We start from the raw sequence: 25052 nt of genomic DNA, 5'->3' as shown, positions 1-25052 counted from the left end.
CAGTTGGAGGGTGACTAGGTAAAAACAGAGGTGAAGATGTGGACTTGTAGCTATATGTATTGAACAGTACGGTGGAAGAGAAAATGACTGCTTGGCGGAATAAATCCAAACATGACAGACTTATAAAATATGCCACAGAAACATGAGAATCTGTGATAGAGTTGCAGGGTACAATCATATATCTAGCAGCTCTGCTTGAATTCCGTTCTATCATTTAAACATCCCAGGCCTAAACGTTTCAGGCACCTTGCTTGTGCAATGATTCTTTCTTGAGACTTCGCTATAAATGCATGAGAGAAAATATACTCACTTTCTAAGTAATTGTTTTGTTATAGGTTTTCTTTTGGGTGGTTTGATTTCTATTTGGGAACTTCAATGGGAAACAGAACACATTGATTGAATTGCAGTAATGTTTTCTTCTTCATGCATGGAGACAATATATTCTCCCTTTCCTGAGCCAGTGTCTTATCAATTCAGAAGCAGAAGCCAACACAGGGAGTCAAATTTTAAAAGATAGTTAGGGCAGATGCCACTCTTGCAGGAAGAAGTGGTTTTCAGATTGGTCACAGTCAAGTTTAAAGTTTATGGTTTTTTTTTTATTATTATTTTCCATAGAGGCAGAGGATGTCAGTTGATCAATGGAGACCAAAACTCTGTTGTCAGTATTAATTTGGAAAATGTAATAGTACAAGATCAAGAGGGGAAAACATGTTAAAAGCCTACAGATCCAAAACATTTTGGGTCCAATAGTTAATATTTTCCATGTAAGAAGTCCAGTCCATCCTTCAGTTATTTATCAAATTAGCAGCAGGCAGGAAACAAGACATGGCTTCCTGATCCAAAGGCAGAGGCTTTTCTATTTGGAACAAATGCAAAGTCAGGAAAGGGATTACAAATGTATTTTTACAGAAAACACATGCAAAAAGACCAATATGTATTAAAATTTTTTTGATTATATAGTAGCACTATTTAAACCAAGTTAATAGCAAACACGAGAAAAAAAATGACCATAATATCAGATAGGCTGCAGACTTAGAATGCTGCTTGAGAGCACCTGTCTCATCTAAGGACAGTGGCTCTGAAGCAGCTTTGCCCTATTGTTGCCAAAAAGAAACAGAGCCAATTTCTCACGTCTTCTGTGTTTTCAAACAATGCCGAGAGTGTGCATTTTGTTTATAAAATAATACCCATTTGTATTATATTTGTATCATTCCAATGCCACTGATGGCTAGGGTGGTAATATATCAGATAAAATATAGTTCAAATGGGCAAGGAAAAATCTATAACAGGTTCAATAATTCTCTGAACAACACAGACTTTGCTATACTTATCGAATTCCAAATGATGACAACCAAGGCATCAATGAAATATAAATAAAATTACTGAAAATGATTAAGAGTAAAAAAAAAAAAGGCTGATGAAAACTCACATCAGATAAAGTCCATTGCAATTCAAAATATTTTGTATTGCTGTAAATTGTGATTCATAGCCAAAATATAGTCAAGCATTTAATGGTGTAGCATCAATGTATGCTTTTGGATCCTATCAACATTTAATGGAAACATGATTATGCAGGAGAGTGTTTAATATACCACTATTATAACCAGAAATGTAGATGAAAATTTTAAATAGCTAAAGGATTTAATAAAATTAATAAAGAGGAAATGAAAGACAGATGTTAAAAAATTGCCTTGTATGAAAAGAATATATACTGTTCTATTAACCTTTATTTGTTTAATAAGTAATTCATTCTGTACTTCTATAAATTGAAAACAAAAGAACTTCAGCTCCAAAAAGGAAGATGTTATCTTGTCTGTCTTCTCTGGTCAGAGTATTAAAATATAAAAAAATTATAATGTTTTATTGCTTATATATTTTATTTATTTGAGAAGTTGGGAGGGAGGGAAAGAGGGAGAGAGATTTCGAGAGAGCTTCCATCTGCTTATTCAATCCCCAGATGTCTGCAACATCCAGGACGAGGCCAGGCCAGAGCCAGATATCTAGAATTCAATCTGAATCTCCCACAGGGGTGGTAGGAAAGTACTTACATTACTTCCCAGGGTGCACTTTAGCAGGGAGCTGGAAACAGAAGTGGAACTGGGACGTGAACTCCAGCACTCCAGTGTGGGACATAGGCATCCCAAGAAGCATCTTAACAACTACACCAAATGCCTACCCCTAAGTGTCGCTCCCCGTCTTCGTGGAGGAACGACACAGGACCCTGCGCTGTTCTTTCATCTTCTCGGCCCTCCCCGGGTTTGCTGCTGGTTCTTCCCGGGTTGGCTACCATCCCTTCCACCTCCGTGGAAGGGCGGTTCCCCCTGCCACATTCCCCACTTCCGCGGGGGAGCGGCACACCGCCAGCCGGCTCTCTCGGGGGCTGCACAGGTGTTCCTCTTAGATGTTCCTTTAGATGTTCCTGGTGCATGCCGTCTCTCTCCTCCTTTATAGTCCTCCTCCGCCAATCCCAACTCAGCTGCCCACATGCCGAGTACGCTGCTCTCCTCCAATCAGGAGCAGGATCAGCTCCTGGAGGTCATCACTCAAGTTGGCAAGAGGCAGCTGTGTAGAAGCTGTTGCCTCCTCTCCCAGCACCATATTGTGGGAGAGCAGATGCATAGAATAAGTCTTAATTCCAGTAACTCAGTCCAGTCCGGGTTGCTCCCCACACTAAGATATTTTATTAAGCAATTAGAGTAATGCTGAACTGTTAGCTGAAGAAAGGAAAAATATATAAATAACTACATAGCTGGTTAAGCTGCAATCTGCAACGCTGGCATCTGATATGGGTACTAGTTCTAGCCGTGGCTGGCCTGGTTCCTATCCAGCTCCCTGCTAGTTCACATGGGAAAGCAGCAGAGGATGACCCAAGTACTTGGGCCCTTGCACCCATATGGGAGACCCAGATGAAGCTTCTGGTTCCTAGCTCTAGACTGGCCCAGCCCTAGCTGTTGCAGCCATTTGGGGAGTGATCCAGCAGATGGAAGATGTCTTTCTCCCTCTCTCTCTCTCTCTCTCCTTTTTTCTGTCTCCTTCTCTCTCTGTAACTCTGCCTTGAAGAACGAAATGAAACTTTTTAAAAAGAAATAACTACGTACCTAAATAAAAAGATAATTTTGGTATATAACAAGATAATTTTGATATACTTTAATATATTAAATATGATAATAATACTAAATATAAATTATTTCTGATTTTTCTTAGAGGTAAATTCTGAATAAAGAAATTCTTCCAAAACATCCCCCAAAAAAGTCAGTTGGGACCTTGTACCAAAACAAGGGACGGTTTGATTTGTAAGAAGAATCACTAGGGCAGAAGAGGGTGAGCCATGAAATTGGAGTGAAAAGGCTTCAACATCAACATTGCGTCTGGTTCCAGTTGTTGTCAGTTCCTTCCCAAACTGCTTTTACTTTTGGTCCCTTTGTAGTCACTAGCTATGCCAACCTACAACATACAAACAAAAAGATCAGAGAAAGAGGAATCCTTTAAGAGTAATGGCAATAGTAGATCATTGAAGTGGGAAAGGATAGTATTGCACGGAGAATATAGATCCACAGTAAAGTAGGAGCATGCTTAAGGAAGTTGAGACAAGGGATTGTTTTTCTTTAAGATAAATAAAATAATTAATTAATTTAAAATACAGAGTGATGGAGAGTAGGAGAGGAAAATAGAGAGAGGAGGAGGAGGGAGAGGGAGCAGGAAGGGGGAGAGAGAGAGAGAGAAAATCTTCCATCCTCTGGTTTAGTCTCTAAATAATTGAAACAACCAGGGATGGGCCAGGCTCCAAGCCAGATGCCGGGTACTTCATCCAGATCTCCCACAGGTACAGGGACTCAAGTACTTGAGCCATCATTGACTACTTCCCCAGCGCATTAGCAGGGAGCTGGTTGTAAGGCAAGAAGCCGAGACTTGAAGTGTCCCTGTGATATGGGATGTGTTCCAAGCCACAGCATAAACCACTGTGCTATACACCTACACCAAAGTAAGGGTTTAAAGGCAAAGATGAGGAGGATTATATTACATATTTTAAAATAATAATCTTTAGCCACAAGGACTGATAACTAGAGGGCTATTAGAACAAGTTTCAAGTTTTTGATTGAAAGTAAAATTCTTCTCCTAGTCACATGTAGGAGATAAAGAGAAGAAAAGGGGGCATGTTGTGTTAGTGGTAGTAGTGGTAGTGATGGTAGAATAGTTAACTGGAAAATAATTATGTTGATCAGAAACATTAAAGGGTCAAATGAACTATGATTTAGATTGGGCTGGAATGGACTAATAGAATTGGGAGAAGGTAAAACTTTAAGTTATGTATTAAATCTGAGGGTTACAACCAAAGAGAGAGAGAGAGAGAGAGAGAAAGAGAGAGAGAGAGAGAGAAGGGAAGGTATTGTCTTCCATGTAAAGTGTCAGATCTCTTCAATTTGATGTTAAATTGCCAAGGCCCTCAGTTTTGACTAAAAAAAATCACCTTCTCTTTCTTTGGTGCTCCTTCAGCATGTGTCAAACGGAGCAGGTGCCAATAAGAAAAATGTGCCTTTCCAAATTTCAGCTGCTCATGTTTCAGAGTATCTCTGCCTAGCTTCAGGACAAGTATGCATCTCGATTTCAAGGACCTTAGCTGTTAGAAAATACAAACTTGCAAATTTATAAATCAAGATTATTATCCATATGACAAAATGCTATCACAATATTTTCCTAACAAAGTCAATTTTCTCAACACACTGACGTGTTATTGAGTGTCTTTGAGACGTTTCCTTTCAGAATCACTTCTATGATGGATGATATGAAGTATGTGATAGACAGCTGTGACAGATGATGAACTTATGTGAAACTTTGAATTCTTTAATGTTAAAAAATAATCCTGGCATTATAAAATTAAAAGCATCAGGGTCTCAACTTCTAGCTATTGGAGAAAACTATGATTTCTTGATTTTCATAAATAGCAACTACAGAGTGGTATGAACCATGAGAATTGACAAATGGTAATACATATAATAAAACATAGTATTAAAAGATCCATAATCTAACACACTAACAGTCAATAATTTGAATACTAGCTTCACCAATTACTTAGTAACCTTGGGCAAACCCTCCGGCTAGATTAAATCTCAGTGTCATTATCTGTAGAATGGTAACAATAATATTTTTTAAAGTGCTGTGAATTTTATGAGAATCAGGATACATAATATTACTTTTGTGAAATCTAAAGCCTCAGACAAATATTAGTGTTACTGTATTTTGTAGCTGTAATCCATAGACCAGGCTGAAAGGCCTTGCAAAAGCACAAATTCGACAATTATAAAATCAGGAAGGACTCTGTGGCGGGCAAGGTTATCTTATATGTACACCTGGAAAATAATGAATTAAAAAAAATTTCAGCCTTGGCACCCACCGGACAAAAGGGTCACCTTGATGTATAGTTAATTGAATATTCTGGCATAGGCTGGCACATATGTCAGCTTCTTCCTGTGAGGACTGAAGTGAAAAAAATTCTATCACAGGAAGAGCTTAGCAATTAAAAACTGAGTGATTTAGCTTTTTATTTACATTAAACTTTCAGGCCAACCCAAAATTCTCACTTCCTGTCAGCTGTGTCAGTTATACAGAAGAAAATACTCTGTTAGGAAAAGAGGCACAGAACAGAGGAGGTGGTATACAAATCTGCAGTCAGACCAAATTTATTCACAGGAAATAAATTTGTAGAGGTGGGTGACCAACTGCTGGCTTGCACATTTATGGAACCTGCGGCAGGAGGCCCTGACCTCAGGGGCTCAGCCTTTTTATATCTTAGGAGGGCTAGGGATAGCGATAGCGGGCAGCAGGTGGAGGTGAATTCCTGGAACTGTTCTTTTGGGTGGCCTCAAGGGGCCCTTAGAACGTGGGGAATAATGTGATATGGGGGAGTGGTGTAAAGGCAATAGGGTATGAGACCCAGCTGAGATTCAAGGGCAAGGAAACAATTCTGATCTTTTTCTATCTTTTGATAAATAAGCAAGAATGGCTATGGCTTATGTCTTTGTTCCATCAATTCTGACTCTGAGTATAGATAAGGAGAAGGCATGGATTTCTTTCTGGCTGCTTCGTGCTGATTCAATGCATAGACATGGAGTGAGGACTTGAGCAGGGGTCTATACTCGGGATCAGATTGACTGAAGAAGAAGAGCAGTCTTGTGTTGTTCCTGCGAGATGGCTTGAGATATGGCAATTATTTATTCCTACAAGAACCTTTGGAATAAGTTATTTTATTTATTTATTTATTTATTTATTTATTTACTTTTGACAGGCAGAGTGGACAGTGAGAGAGAGAGACAGAGAGAAAGGTCTTCCTTTGCCGTTGGTTCACCCTCTAATGGCCGCCATGGCTGGCGCACCACGCTGATCTGATGGCAGGAGTCAGGTACTTCTCCTGGTCTCCCATGGGGTGCAGGGCCCAAGCACTTGGGCCATCCTCCATTGCACTCCCTGGCCACAGCAGAGAGCTGACCTTGAAAAGAGGCAACCAGGACAGAATCCGGCGCCGCGACCGGGACTAGAACCCGGTGTGCCAGCACCACAGGCAGAGGATTAGCCTAGTGAGCCGTGGCACCGGCGGAATAAGTTAAATATACATGACTGAAACAGGAACACTATGATGATGAAGACAAAGGCGATACTAGAGACATTGCCCACAGCAGAAAAGATGGCCAAAATGAGGCAGAGTTACCTTGTGAATACATCTCATACAAAAATTCTATCACAGGAAGAGCTTGGCAATAAAAAAAGAATCATTTAGCTTTTTATTTGCATTAAATATTCAAGCCAACCTGTCAGCAGTGTCAGTTATACAGAAGAAAATGCTCTAACGACAATTGTTATTTTCACACTATTATTTTTTTAGAGTCATCCTGGCAGAGATTCAGCTGAAGGATAGGAGATACATCCTGTTAAATAATAACCAAAAATAACACATGAAATCAACAAAATGTATATCTGACCTGAATATTCTATGAACTTTGGGCAAAATAGAAGGAATCACAAAACAAGAGGAACCTCAAAAGGTATAGTCATTGCAAGAAATAGAGAAAGATAAATTTGGGATATTAATATTGTTACTACTTACAAGTATTTCATTTCTACAAGTTTCACATTGAAAAACTTTTACCATCAAATTTGGCACTACTAGTCACAGGAATTTTAGAACTTGTTTTCACAATGAATGTTTGTAGCATGTGGGCTGTTAGAGTTACACATTTCAAGAACGAATTCCTATTTATACTGAATGTATTATGGTTTATAATTTGTTATCTTAAAAGTAATGCATTTTAAATATCAAAACCACAGATATATTTACAGAGTATTTAGTGGCTTGTCATCATTTTCCATGTGTATTTTTTCCTGAATCTACTTTTTCGTTTTTCCCCGTGTGTGTACGTATCTTCTAACCATCATTATTAAGCTGAATTGGGCTGGCACTGTGGTGTGGTGGGTTAAGCCACGCCAATATCCCATATGGACTCTGGTTTGAGTCTCAGCTGCTTCCCTTCCAGTCCAGCTCCCTGCTAATGGCCTGGGAAGACAGCAGAGGATGGCTCAAGTGCTTGGGTCCCTGCTACCCATGTGGGAGACCTGGGGAAAGCTCCTGTGCAGTCATTTGGGGAGTGAATCAGTCTGATTCTGTTTCACATAAATAAAATCTTAGGGGAAAAAAAGAGATGGATTTTAAAAAAAGGGATGAGGCAGCAGTGCTGTGACATGGAGGGTTAAGCTGCCATCTGATGTGCTGGCATCCCATAGAGGAGCCAGCTGCTCCGCTTCTGATCAAACTCCCTGCTGATGTACCTAGGGAAGCAGCAGAAGTGCTTGGATCCCTGCACCCATGTGGGAAATCTGGAAGAAGCTCCTGACTCCTGGCTTTGGATTGACCCAGCTCTGGCTATTGAGGCCATTTGGGCAATGGACCCCAAATGGAAGAAAGACCTTTCTCTCTGTCTCCCCTTCTCTCTGTTTGGAACTCTGCCTTTCAAATAAATAAAAATAAATTTTCAAAGAAAAATGGATGGACTAAAAAGATGACTTTAATATCTGTATATTTCATTATACAGATGAAGTCTTTTTTTTTCCAATCAACATTTTCCCTCTGCAAGGCAACTTTTCTGGGTTAATTTTTTAAAGTGCAACAAATATATATATATATATATATACACACACACACACACACATATATATACATACATATATAGAGAGAGAGAGAAAGAAAGAGAGAGTTTATTTTCTTAGGGTGGTAAGTCCTTTGAAATGCATTTTTTTTAAAGATTTTTATCTATTTGAGAAGTAGAGTTACAGACAGAGGGAGAGACAGAGAGAAAGGTCTTCCTTCCATTGGTTCACTCCCCAGATGGCTGCAATGGCCAGAGCTGTGCCAATCCAAACTCAGGAGCCAGGCGCTTTTTCCCAGTCTCCCATGTCTGTGCAGGGGCCCAAGGATTTGGGCCATCTTCTACTGCTTTCCCAGGCTATAGCAGAGAGCTGGATGGGAAGAGGAGCAGCTGGGACTAGAACTGGCACCCATATGGGATGCCAGCATCACAGGCGGAAGATTAACCTCCTGCGCCACAGTGCTAGCCGCGAAACACACTTCTTAAGACAAACAACTTTAAAGGTATTAGTACTCATGACAAGCCTTATGTTTTTCACACAGAGTCACTACACACTGCAATGTAGGCATTTGGAGTCATGGAAGAGGTCACTGTTGAATTTGATTAAGTCAAATCAGCCAGATAAGAAAGGCAGAAAGGACATCGTTAGAATGATAATACCTGGTCAGAGAAAGAAGACATAGAGGATTTTAAAATATGTCCCTTCTACTTGAGAAAACTGGAATGATGGACATACTACTTATCAGAAAATCTGCTTTCTAAAGACGATTTATATTTATATTTCTGACTGAGATTTCAAAGCAATGAAAAGTTAATGGTGGGTCAGCATTGTGGAGTAGAGGGTAAAGGTGCTACCTGTGTAACCAGCAACCCACAGGGACATTGGTTTGTGTCCCATCTGCCTCACTTCTGATCTAACACCCTACCAATGGCCAGGGAAATGGAAGATGACCAGTGTTTGGGCTTCTGCCATCCATGTGGGAAATTTGAATGACGTTCTGGCTTTGGCCTGGCCCAGTGTGACCATTGCAGCTTCTGAGGTGTGAACCAGTGAATAGAAGATCTTTCTCTCTCCCTTTCCCTCCCCCTATTTCTCTCTTCCTCTTTCTCTCTCTCCCCCATCTCTATAACTCTTTCAAATAAAATAAACACATATAAAAATATTATGCTGATAATTTGCACACCTAAATAAAAAGTTTGAGTTTTTTGCAATGAAGCTTAGTGTCCAAATTATCAATTTTGAAAACATAATGCACTGACTATGATAGTAGCAGGAAAAAGATGGTACATTCCAAGAGGTTATCAAATAGGCTTTCAGTCACATGACTGTTTCCAAATGTTGAGCAGAGATAGGGAAACCAACAAGGGCTCCCAGTACACTAGAAAGAGTAGGTCATAATGTAAGTCAGAATTTGAAGGTCCAGAGGGGACTCCATGTCACCTAAGCCCTATTCAGAACCCTGGCTGCTGGAGAGAAGCTATAGTGTAAAGGTGTATCTCTGCCAACATTGCAGCTCAGAGAAGTAGGACTGGGAAAACATACAGGAGCACATGGTAATCTCTCTTTCTCTTGCCCTCTCATTTCCTGCTTGCTGCTTTCTCTGATTGAATCCAAATGGAATCTGGAATATGGTTAATATTATCCATAGAATGGAGCTGTTTTGAGCATGGATCAGAAGGGAAAGAACTTGGAAAAGGTCTTTTTTGTAGGTGGTACCTCCCTTTGGAGAAACAGGCAATGTAGATTGTATACAACTCAGTCCATGTTCACATTTCCAAGAAGTGTGATTGATGGGATTTCTGCTTATTTGCCTTAGGAGCAAGGCTCAAAGGAGCATATTTAGAGAAAAAGCTTACAAAGGTCATAAAAGATATGCAACTTTCTCTCAGCATCATTAATAATTAACATTTCACAATAATCAGCAGAAGATAGATCAGATGAGACAGGAGGATTCAAGATGGTAAAGTTTGCACTCTTTGCAAACAAAAAGAAATTTCCAGATAGTTTGAGCTCAAGTTCATCTTTTGACACCAATGGGATTGTGTGAATTCTGACAGTAGATCAAAGAATATAAAAAATTGAGTATATTTTAGAAGTAATATTTTAATAATGTTAGTTCCTGATTCTGATAAATGTGCCATGGTTATATAAGATGATAATATTAAGGAATCTGATGAAGGGGGTAAGTTACCATTTTATAAATTTAAGACTATTACAAAGTAAAAATGTAGAAAGTGTGGGAAAACTATCTATAAGCCATAGCAAAAGTGAAACTGAAGCATCTTGTGACAAAAACATAACTAAGTCTCCAATTTATAAAAAAACAAATGAACTTTGAAAAGAGGACTAGGGAAGATTTGGAAGTACACCGGGAAGTATATAGATTCTGAGCTCAGATTTCTACCATTCAGTGACAAGTAAATGTGAGAAAACTCTAAGGTCTATGCCTCAGTTTACTCATCTAAGTAAAGGGATCTATACTAGTACTTACCTCTGAAGGGCTACTGTGAAGATTTAAAATGAAATTATATATTTAAATCATATTATATGCCTGATGATAAGGGCATAATAAGACTATTTTTATTATCAATAATGTTACTTCTATAATCATCCAAGTATTTTTGCTTCATCCTTACCTCTCCTGTTTCTCTCCTGACATGACTAAAAATGCATTAAAATCTGGCATTATTATCAGAACTTGACATATGGGGCAACTTAGACTGAGAGGCATTATAATAATTGCTGTGATCATCTCTTAGACTGTAAAAGAATGAATCTCCAAATTACTTACTTTAAATGTTGATGCTTTTGCCATGGTCATGCTGTCACTTTTATAGAAAATCTATGCTCTTTTAAAATACAAAGTAGAAAAGAGCTTATTCCTCATAACATTATTATCTAGCATCTGCTTGCACACCCCCCCCACCCCCAATTACTTCCAGGGACCTGTTTCCTAAGGCTCACCAATTCCTTGGCTGTCTACTCAAGACTGCATAAAACATAACTTCCTACTCCCTTTTTATAGCCTTCTGCAAAGTAAAAAGATCACCTCTAAACTGAAGGGCTTCCTGGGATTAGGGAGAGGGATATATCTCCTCTCGACTATTCAATTACTACAGTGCATGGATCATAGCACCTAGACAAATTGGCCACACTACAAGACCGATGCCCCACTTTGCTTAATTGTTGGATTATAGCACCCGGGAGACATGCCTTGAAGGCTTTGTGACTTTGCAATCCTGTCATATAATGTCAATCACATACCCGTGACTCACAGGAAAACTCAGAGCTGTGCAGATGGCGTGTTGTTCATCAACTGACTATTGCTACGAAGTAAAAAGCTGGATGTGGGGTGTGTTGACAAAATAGTGTTTACAGTCCCTCAGAGTGTGGAAAAGATTTCCAACCCTTTCTTACACTCGTCAGCCAGATGGTCTATTTATTATCCCTTCACACACACCTCTGTTGCCAAGCATTTATCACTGTCACTTATAAATCTTCATCCTCACGGAGAGCAATGTATTGATATCTCTTCAATTCATGATGTGAATTCGTGATATTCCTGGACTGTGAGAAATGGGCAGTTGCGTAGTAACCCAGGGGTCTGTCAGTTCCCAGAGGAAGAGAAACTTATTAATTAAGGCACCCATTTGTATAGTGTTACAAATAAGGTGGCTGCTTTTCCCCAGAGGGTTCAGGTAGTGGAGTGCCTTGAAACTGGACCCTTATCTTTTGATACAACCAAAGCAATAAAATGGGAAATCAGAAATAGTCACATAATTAACTTCCCAGTGAGTGCAGTTTCAGTTTCAGCTCACAGAGGCTATGATGCAAAGAGAGCAAAAGAAGATTTTTGATGTGTTTGAGTCCCTATGCCTGAATCCATCACTCTAATGGATGCAATCAGAATCCCTTAAACTCTATGACTTCAGCCCCTCGTGCCCAATGCAGAGATCAATCAGGGACTTACACAGCTCAATTTTGTGCTTGCTTAATGTTTAGTGTAGCTGTGATATTTCAGTTTCAATTACTGGCCATTGGAGTTGTTTCCTGTAATCATGAACCTTCCTCGTAGGAACTTTTCGCACTTGCCTCTGGTTTGCACTTTCCCCTCTGTGCCTATATTAGTTCCCTGCTTGTTACATTAAATACATGCCACAAACTCTGAAGAAAGTAACAATAAAAGGAGTAAGACATTCATAGTGGATGTTTCAGGAGGTACTGAAGTATACAAATACATTCACATGATCTTGAATCCATGCATTTAAATAAAGTTGATGACATACTTATGAATGTGTACTATGTATGATAAATTTAAATTATACAAAAATAAAAAATGGTAGAAAGAGGTTATGTCATTAGAGAACTTACCAAGAAAAATAAAGAGGCAATTATCACAGACTGTAATAAAAGCTGATGGGGAAATTGCAGGCTGCTATGAAAACACAGATCAGATATTAGGCTTGATTGTTCAGGAAATGCTTCTCAAATGAAGATCATTTGACCATTTAACCTGAGATCTAAAGATGAAGAGAGAGTAACAACTTGGGGAAGCAGAGCTGGATGGGTGAGAGAGAAAGAGAAGGAACGAGAGGCAGGCTACAAAATGATTCCTAGGCAGCACTGAGATATCTGTTAACCATCCTAAATTTATTGTGTGATTTTTCTTGGAAGAAAAGTAAACCTAAAACATTGGGAGGAGACACTTGGCTCTTACTTGCTTTGCTGAGATATTTTTCTGTCTTAGCTGTTCATTATTTTCCAAATATATAATCTTGCAGGATGTTTCCCTTGAACTTGAAGTCCAGTCCTTACCCTTCTTGGTGTTGTGAAGAAATGTGTGTTGTACTGAATTTTTCGAAGTATGTGTCTATCACCCCACAGATCTGTAAATTCTTGGAGGGCAGGGCTACACTACTTAAAAAGGACAGTTCTTGAAAAATGAATATTAATCTCTACGGGAGCTGCGTAAGCCTTCACACTTCTCAAATCCTGAAGATGCCTGATGTGATCATGCAGGACTTGCTTAGGTGGGTTATGGGATCTTGAAACCTACTTTCACCATTGGGAGATTTGCCCAATCCATCTGCCAATGCAGTTCTTTCTGCATTTGAAGCCAAAGTTAATCTTTCTTACCGAGTTTCCTTAGACTAATTGTGAGCTACTTTTTTCAGGTGTGTAATTTTCCTGCTTAGTTATGGAGAAACAGAGTTCATTTCTGGGCTCATGACAAAATTTTAACAATGCCATCAAGTGAGGAAAACGAAAACAACAATGATTCTTGAGGAAACTTAAACCTGGCCGGTGCCGTGGCTCACTAGGCTAATCCTCTGCCTGCGATGCTGGCACCCCAGGTTCTAGTCCTAGTTGGGGCTCCAGATTCTGTTCCGGTTGCTCCTCTTTCAGTCCAGCTCTCTGCTATGGCCCAGGAAGGCAGTGGAGGATGGCCCAAGTCCTTGGGCCCTGCACCCCATGGGAGACCAGGAGGAAGCACCTGGCTCCTGGCTTCAGATTGGCGTAGTGCGCCAGCCAGCCGCAGCGTGCAGGCTGTGGCGGCCATTTGGGGATGAACCAACGGAAAAAGGAAGACCTTTCTCTCTGTCTCTCTCTCACTGTATAACTCTGCCTGTCCAAAAAAAAAAAGTCCATTCCCATGGGCTTCTTCAAAAAAAAAAAAAAAAAAAAAGAAAGAAAAAAAGAAACTTAAACCTATGATAACTTGGAGTAGGAATGATTTTTAAATCAATGATTGCAGTTGATGAAACTGAGTGAGGTTCAAAGATGGGAGTAAGTAACAGTTTAGTGATTAGTTCACATAGTTACATGTGAAGAGCTGTTACACTCTAAAGCTTGGTCTTCCACGGAATCAGTCACGCTACCTCCCAAATCAATGAGCTTAGTCTCCTGGCCACTACAATGAAAAGCTTCATCATTATAGCTTGTTCTTGAGTTCTTGACAAAAATCAGCACAGAGAACCTCCTGATCATAGGAAATATCCAGAAGTCCTGATATGTGTGAACTTTCTGTGTGAGCACAGTTATTTAAGTTTATGTACCTGTCTATGAGTTTAATGGGTCCTATGAGAGCTTTGAAATGCTTGTTCTTTTATTTCTTCTGCATACTTTTATATACAATAACTTAGGAACAATATGATATTTTATTTCATTGTGAGGTCCTTGAGAGTAGAAATCACTTCATGCCTCAAATATACTTAATCTGTTGGCTGATAATTAACCTGACGCCTCCTCTTTGCTAAATCTCTTCTTCTGAATAGGCAAATAGGAGAGAATTAAGAGTCTCTTAAAAATAAAGAAATCTCCAGGAAGAAATTTTAGTAATGAGTAACACTAATACTGCCATTGAGAAATAACTAGTTAAAGAAAAAATATGATTAATTGCTTGTAAGTGATAATTAATATTATAGGGGCTCATGTTTAATGCTGTTGTTTTACAAACCACTTACAAGTAATCAAGTAAAAGCAAGTGTCGAAGTGTAAAGACTGAAGTTGGAAAACGTTATTTGTAATGTATGAGCAACTACTCTTGAGTAATACAGCTTTGAGCAGCTCCTTGTTTTACCTTTACTTTCTGCTGTTAGAAGGTATTGTACGTAATTAATATTAAATATTGGCCACATTCATGATAAATTCATAAATGTATGAAGCCATTAAAATGTTGTATATAGGTTTTATAAGATGTTAACCAGTAAGTCTGTAACATTGCCCTAAATATTAACAGAATATTGAAGAAATAACCTTGTTAGATGAGTATGTTTTTATAGAGTGGGATATAGATTTAATTTTTATTCATTAAAGAAAACCAGGAAATATTAAAATATTGGAAAAGTCTTCTACAAAATGATTAAAGTTAAAAATGACAAAGGGTGATAAATCATCTATATGAAAAATTCATATATTTTATAGGATATTATGTCTACTATGATATAATAATATGTGCAGGGTTTATTGAACGATCTTTTATAATTTTTTCCTTAAACTAAAGTATAGTAGATTACTATGTTTTTATAGTATTCTTTCAACCACCAGTTCCTTTGCAGCTGTTGGTTTATCCGTTCTGTTCTGTTATTTTCTAATTTGCTTAAATGAAGACATAAGGGTGTTTCTATGGAAGTTTTGCAGAGTAAGGTTCATGGAGTTGATGATGATTTGCTCCTGAGAAACATGTCCTTTTTATCTCCTTCCAGAATTATTGTTATGCTATTAAATGTTCATGTTGGTTGAGTGCAGGATTGCAAACTATGACTATAAATATAAATACATATTTTAAACCACTTTTTTGTGATATGATTGACTTTCAAAAAGTTATACATATTTAACATAGACACCTTGATAAGTTTGGAGATAAGTGTACACTCATGAAATTGTCAAAACAATCTATGCCAAAAACCTGTGTATAACCTCTAAAAATGTTCTACCACACTTTTATCATTGTTATTATTACTGTGATAAGAACACTAAAAATAAAATATATCTTCCTAGCAAATTTTTAAGAATACAGTATTGTGGTAGGTGTAATGTCACATTGGGATAACACTGCTTGGGACACCTGCATTTCATAACAGAGTTTAAGGTCAAATTCCAGCTACTCCACTTCCAATCCAGCTTCCTGCTCATGCACCTGGGAGGGCAATCGGTGATGCTCAAGTGCTTGGGCCCCTACCACTTACATAGGATACCTGAATGGAGTTCCAGTCTCCTGGCTTTGGCCTGTGCTAGCCGTAGCAGTTATGGCCATTTGGGGAGTGAACCAATAAATGAACAATCTCTCTCTCTCATTTTCTCTTTATCTCTGTCTCCCCATCAATTTCTGTAATTCTGCCTCTCAAATAAATAAATTTTGAAAAATGCTTTTTTTAAAAAAGATTATACAGTATTGTTAACTATAGACATTGTACTGTACATTGAATGTTTAGGACTTATTTATCCGTATATCAAAAATTTTGTAAATTTTGACTAATACTTTCCTATTATTGCATCTCCAAGTACCTGTTAACCACCATCCTACTCTCCTTATATGAGTTTGACTATTTTAGCTTTCCTTCTATAAGTGGCATCAGACTGTATTTGTCTTTTTGTGTTTGACTTATTTCTCTTCTCACAATGTCCTCCAGAATCATCCATATTTTCTGAATAGCAAGATTTCCTTTTTTTTTTTTGTAAGGTGAAACAAAATTCAAATATATATAGTATGTTTAAAATTGTATGTATCTATTTACATATGTCACATTTTCCTTATCCATTTGTCTGTTGACACACATTTTGTCTTTTGTGTTGTAAATAATGCAGCAATGAACATGGGAGTGCAAACATCTCTTGAAGATCCTGATTTTAATTCTTTATTTATATTTGCAAGTGGCATTGCTTGTTCTTATGGCAGTTGTATCTTTTACTTTTTGAGAAAAATCTATACTGATTTTCATAGCTACTGCACCCATTTACTTTCACACCAACAGTGTAGTACATGATTTCCCTTATCTCCACATACTTGCCAATATTTGTTATTCCCACACGTGTGAGATGATATCTCATAAATGGTTCTGATTAGCAATTCTCTTAGAATTGATGACACTGAACAATTTTTCATATACTGGTTGGCCATTTTTGTGTGTATATTCTTTGGTAGTGTCTGGTCAGGTTCTTTCATCATTTTTAAATTGAGATATTACCAGGAATAGTAGTGGCATTGCTATGAAGTTGTAGAATTTATTTACATATTTTAGATATTAACTATTTTCAAATCTATAGTTTATAGATATTTTCTGCCATTCTGTAGGTTGAATTTTCATTTTGCCTATTGTTTTCTTTGATGGGCAGAAGCTTTCTAATTTGATGCAATCCTACATGTCTATTTTAGGTTTTATTGTCTGTGCTCTTGATGTCATGTCCAAGAAATCATGAATACAGCCAGCATTGCAATGCTTTTTTTCATGTTTTCTTTTCAGAGTTGTTTGGTTTCAAGTCTTAGGTTTAAATTTTTGACTCATTTTGAGTTCATTTTGGTGCATGGTGTGAGAATATGGATCCAATATAATTATTTTCCTATTAGATATCCAGTTTTCCAAAAATCTCTTTTGAAGGAATTGTGCTTTCCTAATATTTTTTTTTTTTTTGACAGACAGAGTGGACAGTGAGAGAGAGAGACAGAGAGAAAGGTCTTCCTTTTGCCGTTGGTTTACCCTCCAATGGCCGCTGTGGCTGGTGTGCTGCTGCCGGCGCACCGCGCTGATCCGAAGGCAGGAACCAGGTGCTTCTCCTGGTCTCCCATGGGGTGCAGGGCCCAAGCACTTGGGCCATCCTCCACTGCACTCCCCGGCCACAGCAGAGGGCTGGCCTGGAAGAGGGGCAACCGGGACAGAATGCAGCGCCCCGACCAGGACTAGAACCCAGTGTGCCGGCACCGCTAGGCGAAGGGTTAGCCTATTGAGCCGCGGCCCCAGCATAATGATATTTTCTTGACAAGTTTGTCACAGATAAGTTAACTATATGTATATTTATTTATTTATGAGGTCTCTAGTCCATCCCATTTGTCAAAATATGTGCTTTTCTATCTATATCATGCTCTTTTGATTACAGTAGCTTTGTAATGGACTTTTTAAATGAGATAGTTCTGTGCCTCCCAATTTGCACTTTTTGTTCAAAGTGGCTTCATCTACTTGGGGTCTTTTATGGTTCTATATAAATTTCAGGAATACTTTTTCTATTTATGTAAATACTAACTTTAGATTTTGACTGGGATTGAGTTCATTGTTCAGATCACCATCTGCCTGTCAAAAAATAAAAAAAAAATAAAATAAAAAAAATAAAAGCACTCTTCCATTTCATGAACATAGCTATTATTTTATTTATTTGTGTTTACATTAATTTCTTTCATGATGGATTCATCATTTTAAGTGACAAGCATTTCATCTCCATAGTTAAGTTAATCTCAAGTATTTTATTTTTATATGACTGTAAGTGGGATTGCATTCTTAATTTCCTTTTCAGATAATTCATAGCTATTGTACAGAAGCGCAATTCATTTTTCAAATTGGTTTTGTAGCCCGTAACTTTATTGAATTCATTTGTTAGATATGAAATGAACCCAGATGCCCATCAACCGATGATTGGATTAAGAAAATGTGCTACATATATGCTATGGAATACTACTCAGTCATTAAAAGAATGAAATCTTTTCTTTCCTAACAAAATGGATGCATCTGGAAACCATTATACTTAGTAAAATAAGCCAGTCCCCAAAAGACAAATATCATCTGTTTTCCTTGATCTGTGGTAGCTAATACTGTGCAAAAAATATAATGTAAAATTATTTGCATTGCAATCTGCATAAAATTATTCCTATGTATAAACTGTTGAGAGAAAGTGGCTTAAAGTCTAAATGAGTTTAATTATTATCTTATAGCCACACAGGAAATACTTAGATGTTACATTGTCATTGATTCTATTTCATTGAAATACATTATGAATGATTAAATGAACAAAAAAATTGTATGTGGAGTGAAATGATCATTTATGCATTAAATTATTATTTATAGCTGTTGTGTATATTCCCACAAAAGTTGGGTCTTTTTGCTTTTTTCTTGTTAAACTTCTTATTCAGTGAAGTACTAAACCTTTTTACTGTAATATAGATGTAGAATGTTATCCCAAAAACTAAAAAAAGAAGAGAAGTAGAAGAAAGGAGTGTGGGAGGCAGGGTGAGATGGAGGAGGGGAATATCATTATGTTCCTAGAGTCATATCTGCAAATCATATTGAAAGTGTTTAAATTAAATTAGTTAAAATAAAAATGAAATATGTTTATTTTGACATTTTATATGTGTATGTATAGTCTATAGGTTTTTGTTTTTACAAAGAAAAAGCAAGTTATACAAAAAAAAATTTACTTCTCTCTGATTTAAAAGACTTTTGTTTATTTGCTGCCTAATTGTTCTGGCTAGAACTGTAAGTACTATGTTAAATGGTAGCCATGGACATACTTTCTTTGTTCCAGATACTGGAAGAAAAGCTTTCTGTTTTTCATCACTGAATGTGTTATTGTGGGCTTTCCATAGATGGACATTTTTATGCTGAGGTAAGTTCTTTCTATCCTTAATTTGTGGCAACTTAATTATGAAAATTATGTTGAATTTTATCTGAAGACTTTTTGGTAAGATCAAGTGATTCATATCCCTCCTTCTGTTAATATGATATATTCTATTGATTAATTTGCACACATTGAACCATGCTTGCCTACTAGGGTAAATCCTACTGGGACATAATTGGCAATGGTATATAATCCTTTTAATGTGCCTTTTCAATTTTGTTTCCTAATGCTTTATTGAGGAACGTGAGTGTGTGTGTGTGTGTGTGTGTGTTCATCTGGGATGTTAACCTAAAGTTTTCTTTCTTGTGGTGTTTGGCTTTGGTATCAATGTGATGAAGGCCTCATAAAAAGTTAAGAAGTGTTCTCTTTTGTTTTTCTTGGTAGGGATTAAAAAGGGTTAGTGATAACTTTTGTTTAAATATCATCAGTCATCAATTCAGTTTTTAAAAATTTCTTTGTCAGTATCCTTATTTCTTATTGATATGTTCAGGCACAAGGAATTTTCTTTTACTTATCTGCTTATGGTAGATTGTTTTTATGATTTTATCAATTTTTGCTGTATTTTCCAATTTATTAAAATATAATTTTCTTAATGTCCCTTATAATCTTTTTTCAAAATTCTCATGGCAGTTATTGTATGGTGTCTTCTTCCATTTCTGATTTTATGTTTGCATCACATCTCCTTTTCATTAATTAGTCTGGATAAGAGTTTGTAAATTTTGTCTTTTAAAAAATAAAAGATTTGTTTATTTTTTTTAAATTGTGTTATTTATTTCAGTTCTAATATTTATTATTTTCTTCATTCTAACTTGGGCTTAGTTTTATTTTGTGTTTGTGAAAGAATAACATTAGGTAGTGGGAGATTTCCATTTCTTTAGGGTTTGTTGTTGGAGATTACTTTCATGCCTTTACTGATGTCATGCTTCTCTGATTCATCATGATGATTATCTATGTATTTGTAGTTTGTTTTGTTTGTTGGTTTATTTTACTTATTTAAAATAATGGGGAAGAGAGAGAAAGAGAGAGAGAATCTTCTACCTGCTACCTTACTGTCCAAATGGCTGGAACAGCTGAGGCTGAGTTAGCCTGAGGGCAGGAGCCTGGAACTCTATCCAGGTATCTGAGATGGATGGCATGGGTCCAGGCACTTGAGCCATCTTCTGCTGCTTTCCCAGCTATGTTAGCGGTAGTGTGACTGGAAGCAGAGCAGTCAGGACTCAAAGTGGTGCTCTGATGTGGGATGCCAGTGTCGCAGGCAGAGGCTTTAAACCACTGCACCATAACCTGGCCAAATGTGTATATATTGAAAGTGGTCAACTGTTCCCATTTTTATGATGTTTAAATACCGTAGAATTACCGGTGCCTTAAATTATACTGTTTGATTAAATTTCTCAAGTGTTATGCTCTCTTTACATTTAAGTTTGTTGTGTGATTTGATAAATGTGCACAAAGATAAGTGATGTAAGCAAGACTTGTTTTATAAAAATGCATGGAGGAGCATATGTAACTAGTCTCCAATACATTGTAAATGATCTCTTAGGGGATTTTTGAGTCTATTAAATGTCCATTTAATCCATTATTTATTCCTATTTACACTAAAACATGCTTTAGTGTCTAGTTAACAACCATTGAATAAAATATGCTAATTTAAAATTTTTGGACATACGGTTAATAAAACATTAATATATCAAAGAAGAAGATTAGAAACATGAAAGGTATGTGACCTCATGATTGAGAAATGTGTATATAAAATTAAATAATCATCATTTGTTGTCAGATCACCATAAAATAAAACCTGATTAGTGGAAGATGTAATTGACAATAGAGGAGTTGATAATCATATAATCAAGGAATTAACCAATTACATAGCTGTGAATTTTGACACTGACTATAATGATATTTCTATTAGAAGTCATCTGCATGATGACAGGAGGTGTGTTTTACAGCCTTATTTATTTGTTTATTTATCCATTGTGCAAATGAGTTGTACATGTAAGGTCTCTGGATTCCATGTACCCTCTGTGAATCCCCTTGGCTATAAAATCCTATCATCTGTGTCTTAAATATCCCATATGGCATAATTATGAGAGAATTAATGCAGCCCTTAAATACAACTCTAAGACTATTTTAGAAAATAATTATAGCACAATATATCTGATCGGAGTAATCACACACCTGAAAACTGTTGCCAACACTCTGAATATATTGTTAATAAAATAAGTTCAAGGTGACATGATTATTTCATTTGAAAATATGGAGATTTCAAAATAAAGTCAGTTCTGATTAATGTTATGGCCTCATAGTTCTTATAAGTTTACTGTGAAGTCATATTTATTTCAGGTTTTGTAAAGTTATGGAAGGCGATATTTCAGTGTACTTAATTTCTTATCAGTAAAACTATATACAAGGAAAGCTATACCCTGTAGTTAGCTTAGAAGGCTGCCTTTATGAGGCCTCCTTTTCTATATGCAACTTGGACTTTGTACAAGTGCAGCATCCTATTTCAACTGCCTCAACTTATTTTGAAAAGAATACTTACCTTTAATTACAGCACAGTACACTATAACACAAATAATTTTCCCTAGATAATGGTTTTTACACTATCCATAAGTTATCTATTTCTGTCAATCAGGACCTCAGTCAAAGTTCCAGACTTTATACTCAGCTATCTACTGCACATTCTGCTTAGAAATCTTCTAGACAATTCAAGTTTCACACTCCCAAATCTGGACTTTCTCAGACATCTCTGCAAAGACTTGCATATTATTTTACTCAGTAAAACTATTTATCCTCAGCTCCCTTAAATTTATATTTACTACTCTCTAATTTGTGTTATTTTTGTTGTCTTTTATCATAACTTTGAAAGCTTCCAATTACAATAATATATTTGCTTTTGTCTTCCCTTATGCCATTGTGAGTTCTTTGGAGAGAGAAACTGGATCTCACTCTTATTTGTATCCCCCTAATTTAACACAGTATGTGCTACATCATACATATTGAATGAATGTTCAATAAATGAATACTCCAACAGAATAATGTAAATATGTTTTGCCTTGTTACCACAAAAAAAAAAAAAACCTTTTAGATGGAAGTCAAAGACAAAATTTGGACTAAAATATTTTTTCATCAGAGTTGTGTCAGGAACCGACACCAATTTTTTAGCAGGGATAGATTTGTTAGGTAGGTATCAAACAAGATAATGTGAGAACTCTAAGATATCATAGAAGCAGCGTTGTTAAAAAGTAGCCACTATTCCTAAGGCAGAAGAATAAAAAAAATAATTTGAATGGCTAAAAATTAGCAGTTTGAATAAGAAGGGATTCTGGGTAGTACAATTCAGGGTTTGAGGAGGTAGCTTTGCCAGGCTGGTGCCAGAGCCCATTGAGCTTGGAGGAGGGCACCATGAGTCTGGATCCTAGGCATTAGAGCAGGTGGATCCTGACTGGAGCTGGTGCACCTAGGGGCCAGATTTTAGAAAAAATTTGAACTAGATTTGTTGGAAACCCCATCCCACTTGCCATTAAGGAGCCAGTTTGAGGGAATGCTACAGACTCCCTCCCACTTGTTATTAAAAGGCCAGCTGGGTCTGAAACAGGTCAATGCTGACTCTCGAAACCCTTTCCCCACCTGCCATAAAAGCCTAGTCACATACCCAAGATAAGATAGTTCTGTGCCTTGTTACTGCCTTGCTAATTTAGGGTATAAAAGTAGAGAAAGACAAAGGATGGGGGCTGGACTCTTGAGACGTGAGTCTAGTCGAGCCCACATGTGTAAATATATTGCATGCCTCTCTTCGAGAAACCTTGAGTACTGCTTGGTTTCTTTGGTCTTTTGTCTGTAACAGATGCACCTGTTGCTTCTGAAAAACTCTGTTACTGCCAGAGTGATGAACAGAGAATGGAGTGATACTGTCAGGAGTGGGAGCAAAAGAGAAAAAAAAATTGTTTCTATCACTTGTTTTAGCTTGAGAGTCTCCACCAAGTGCCTCATTTTGGCAAATCCAAACATAGGACCATTTGGCCAAGAAGAAATATTTGTTGTATAGTCCCAGCACCAGCAGCAAATGCCCAAATATAAAGAGTGTGTAACTGAAATAGGATAACTAGTATAAAGTCCAGAAAACATAATTAATAAGATGATATAAAGAAGTAAGCATTTTCAATGAGTAACAGGTAAGCAGAGATATAGTCAAAAATTGACTGGCTTTCTCCTTTTCTCATGAAGTTTTATCTACCTTGATGTTACCCACATTGCCTTATGTGCAGATTGATGCCTCAAATTCAAGCACATTTCAAATGCTACCTCTTCTATGATCATAGAAGGAAGTAATCTCACCCTTCTCCAAATTCCATTGAATTCCTAATATTTTCAATTATTAAAAATTAACTGATACTACCATTTCCTTGTTGATTTTAGATATCCAGAAAGAAGTGGAATAGGATGTACAGTTTAAAAATTAGAATTGGTATACCACCATATATACATACACACATATATACATACATACAAATAATACAGTAAATTTTCATTGCTTACATAGATGCATATTTGTTTATATATGTAATTTTATTATGTGATATGCTTTTTAGTTTATTCAGTTTTTAAAACAATTTTTGAACATTTTTTTTCATGTGTCTGTTGGCCATTTGGATTTCCTCTTTTGAAAAATGTCTATTGAGGTCCTTGGCCCATCTCTTAAGTGGGTTGTTTGTTTTGATGTTGTGGAGTTTCTTGATTTCTTTGTATATTCTGGTTATCAACCCTTTATCAGTTGCATAGTTTGCAAATATATTTTCCCATTTTTTCAGTTGTCTCTTCACTTTCCTGACTGTTTCTTTTGCAGTACAGAAACTTCTCAATTTGATGCAATCCCAAATGTTAATTTTGGCTTTGACTGCCTATGCTTCTGGGGTGTTTTCCAAAAAGTCATTGCTGGTACCTATATCTTGCAGGGTTTTTCCAATGCTCTCTAATAATTTGATGGTGTCAGGTCGTAGATTTAAGTCTTTAAATCATGTTGAGTGGATTTTTGTGTAAGGTGAAAGGTTGGGGTCTTGCTTCATGATTCTGCATGTGGAAATCCAATTTTCCCAGCACCATTTATTGAATAGACTGTCCTTGCTCCAGGAATTGGTTTTAGATCCTTGATCAAATATAAGTTGGCTGTAGATGTTTGGGTTGATTTCTGGTGTTTCTATTCTGTTCCATTGGTCTATCCATCTGTCTCTGTACCAGTACCATGCTGTTTTGATTACAACTGCCCTGTAGTATGTCCTGAAATCTGGTATTGTGATGCCTCCAGCTTCATTTTTGTTGTACAAGATTGCTTTAGCTATTCGAGGTCTCCTGTGTCTCCATATAAATTTCAGCATCATTTTTTCTAGATCTGAGAAGAAGGTCTTCGGTATCTTGATTGGTATTGCATTGAATCTATAAATTTCTATTGGGAGAATGGACATTTTGATGATATTGATTCTTCCAATCGATGAGCATGGAAGATTTTTCCATTTCTTGGTATACTCTTCTATTTCTTTCTTTAAGGTTTTGTAATTTTCATCGTAGAGATCTTGAACGTCCTTAGTTAAGTTTATTCCAAGGTATTTGATTGTTTTTGTAGCTATTGTGAATGGGATTGATCTTAGAAGTTCTTCCTCAGCCATGGCATTGTCTGTGTATACAAAGGCTGTTGATTTTTGTGCATTGATTTTATACCCTGCTACTTTGCCAAAATCTTCTATGAGTTCCAATAGTCTCTTAGTAGAGTTCTTTGGGTCCCCTAAATAAAGAATCATATCATCTGCAAAGAGGGATCC

At 37.0% G+C, this 25052-nt stretch overlaps 1 long non-coding RNA gene across 2 annotated transcripts in view; it reads left to right on the top strand.

Moving 5' to 3' along the window:
• The window catches only part of LOC103351542 (uncharacterized), a 262527-nt gene extending 242956 nt beyond the window's left edge, over nucleotides 1-19571 (top strand). The window contains exons 4-5 of one of the 2 annotated variants that reach the window (XR_007911495.2): nucleotides 6878-7037; nucleotides 19147-19571. This is a non-coding gene — a long non-coding RNA (uncharacterized lncRNA). The remainder of the gene's footprint in view (nucleotides 1-6877; nucleotides 7038-19146) is intronic. The other variant, XR_011383278.1, reaches the window with a different exon arrangement.
• The last annotated feature ends 5481 nt before the right edge of the window (nucleotides 19572-25052 follow it).

The sequence above is a fragment of the Oryctolagus cuniculus genome, chromosome 17 (assembly GCF_964237555.1).
Source record: "Oryctolagus cuniculus chromosome 17, mOryCun1.1, whole genome shotgun sequence".
Classification (NCBI taxonomy): Eukaryota; Metazoa; Chordata; class Mammalia; order Lagomorpha; family Leporidae; genus Oryctolagus; species Oryctolagus cuniculus.
Note: the sequence above shows the minus strand (reverse complement) of the source record. Positions and strands in the feature narration are given on the sequence as shown.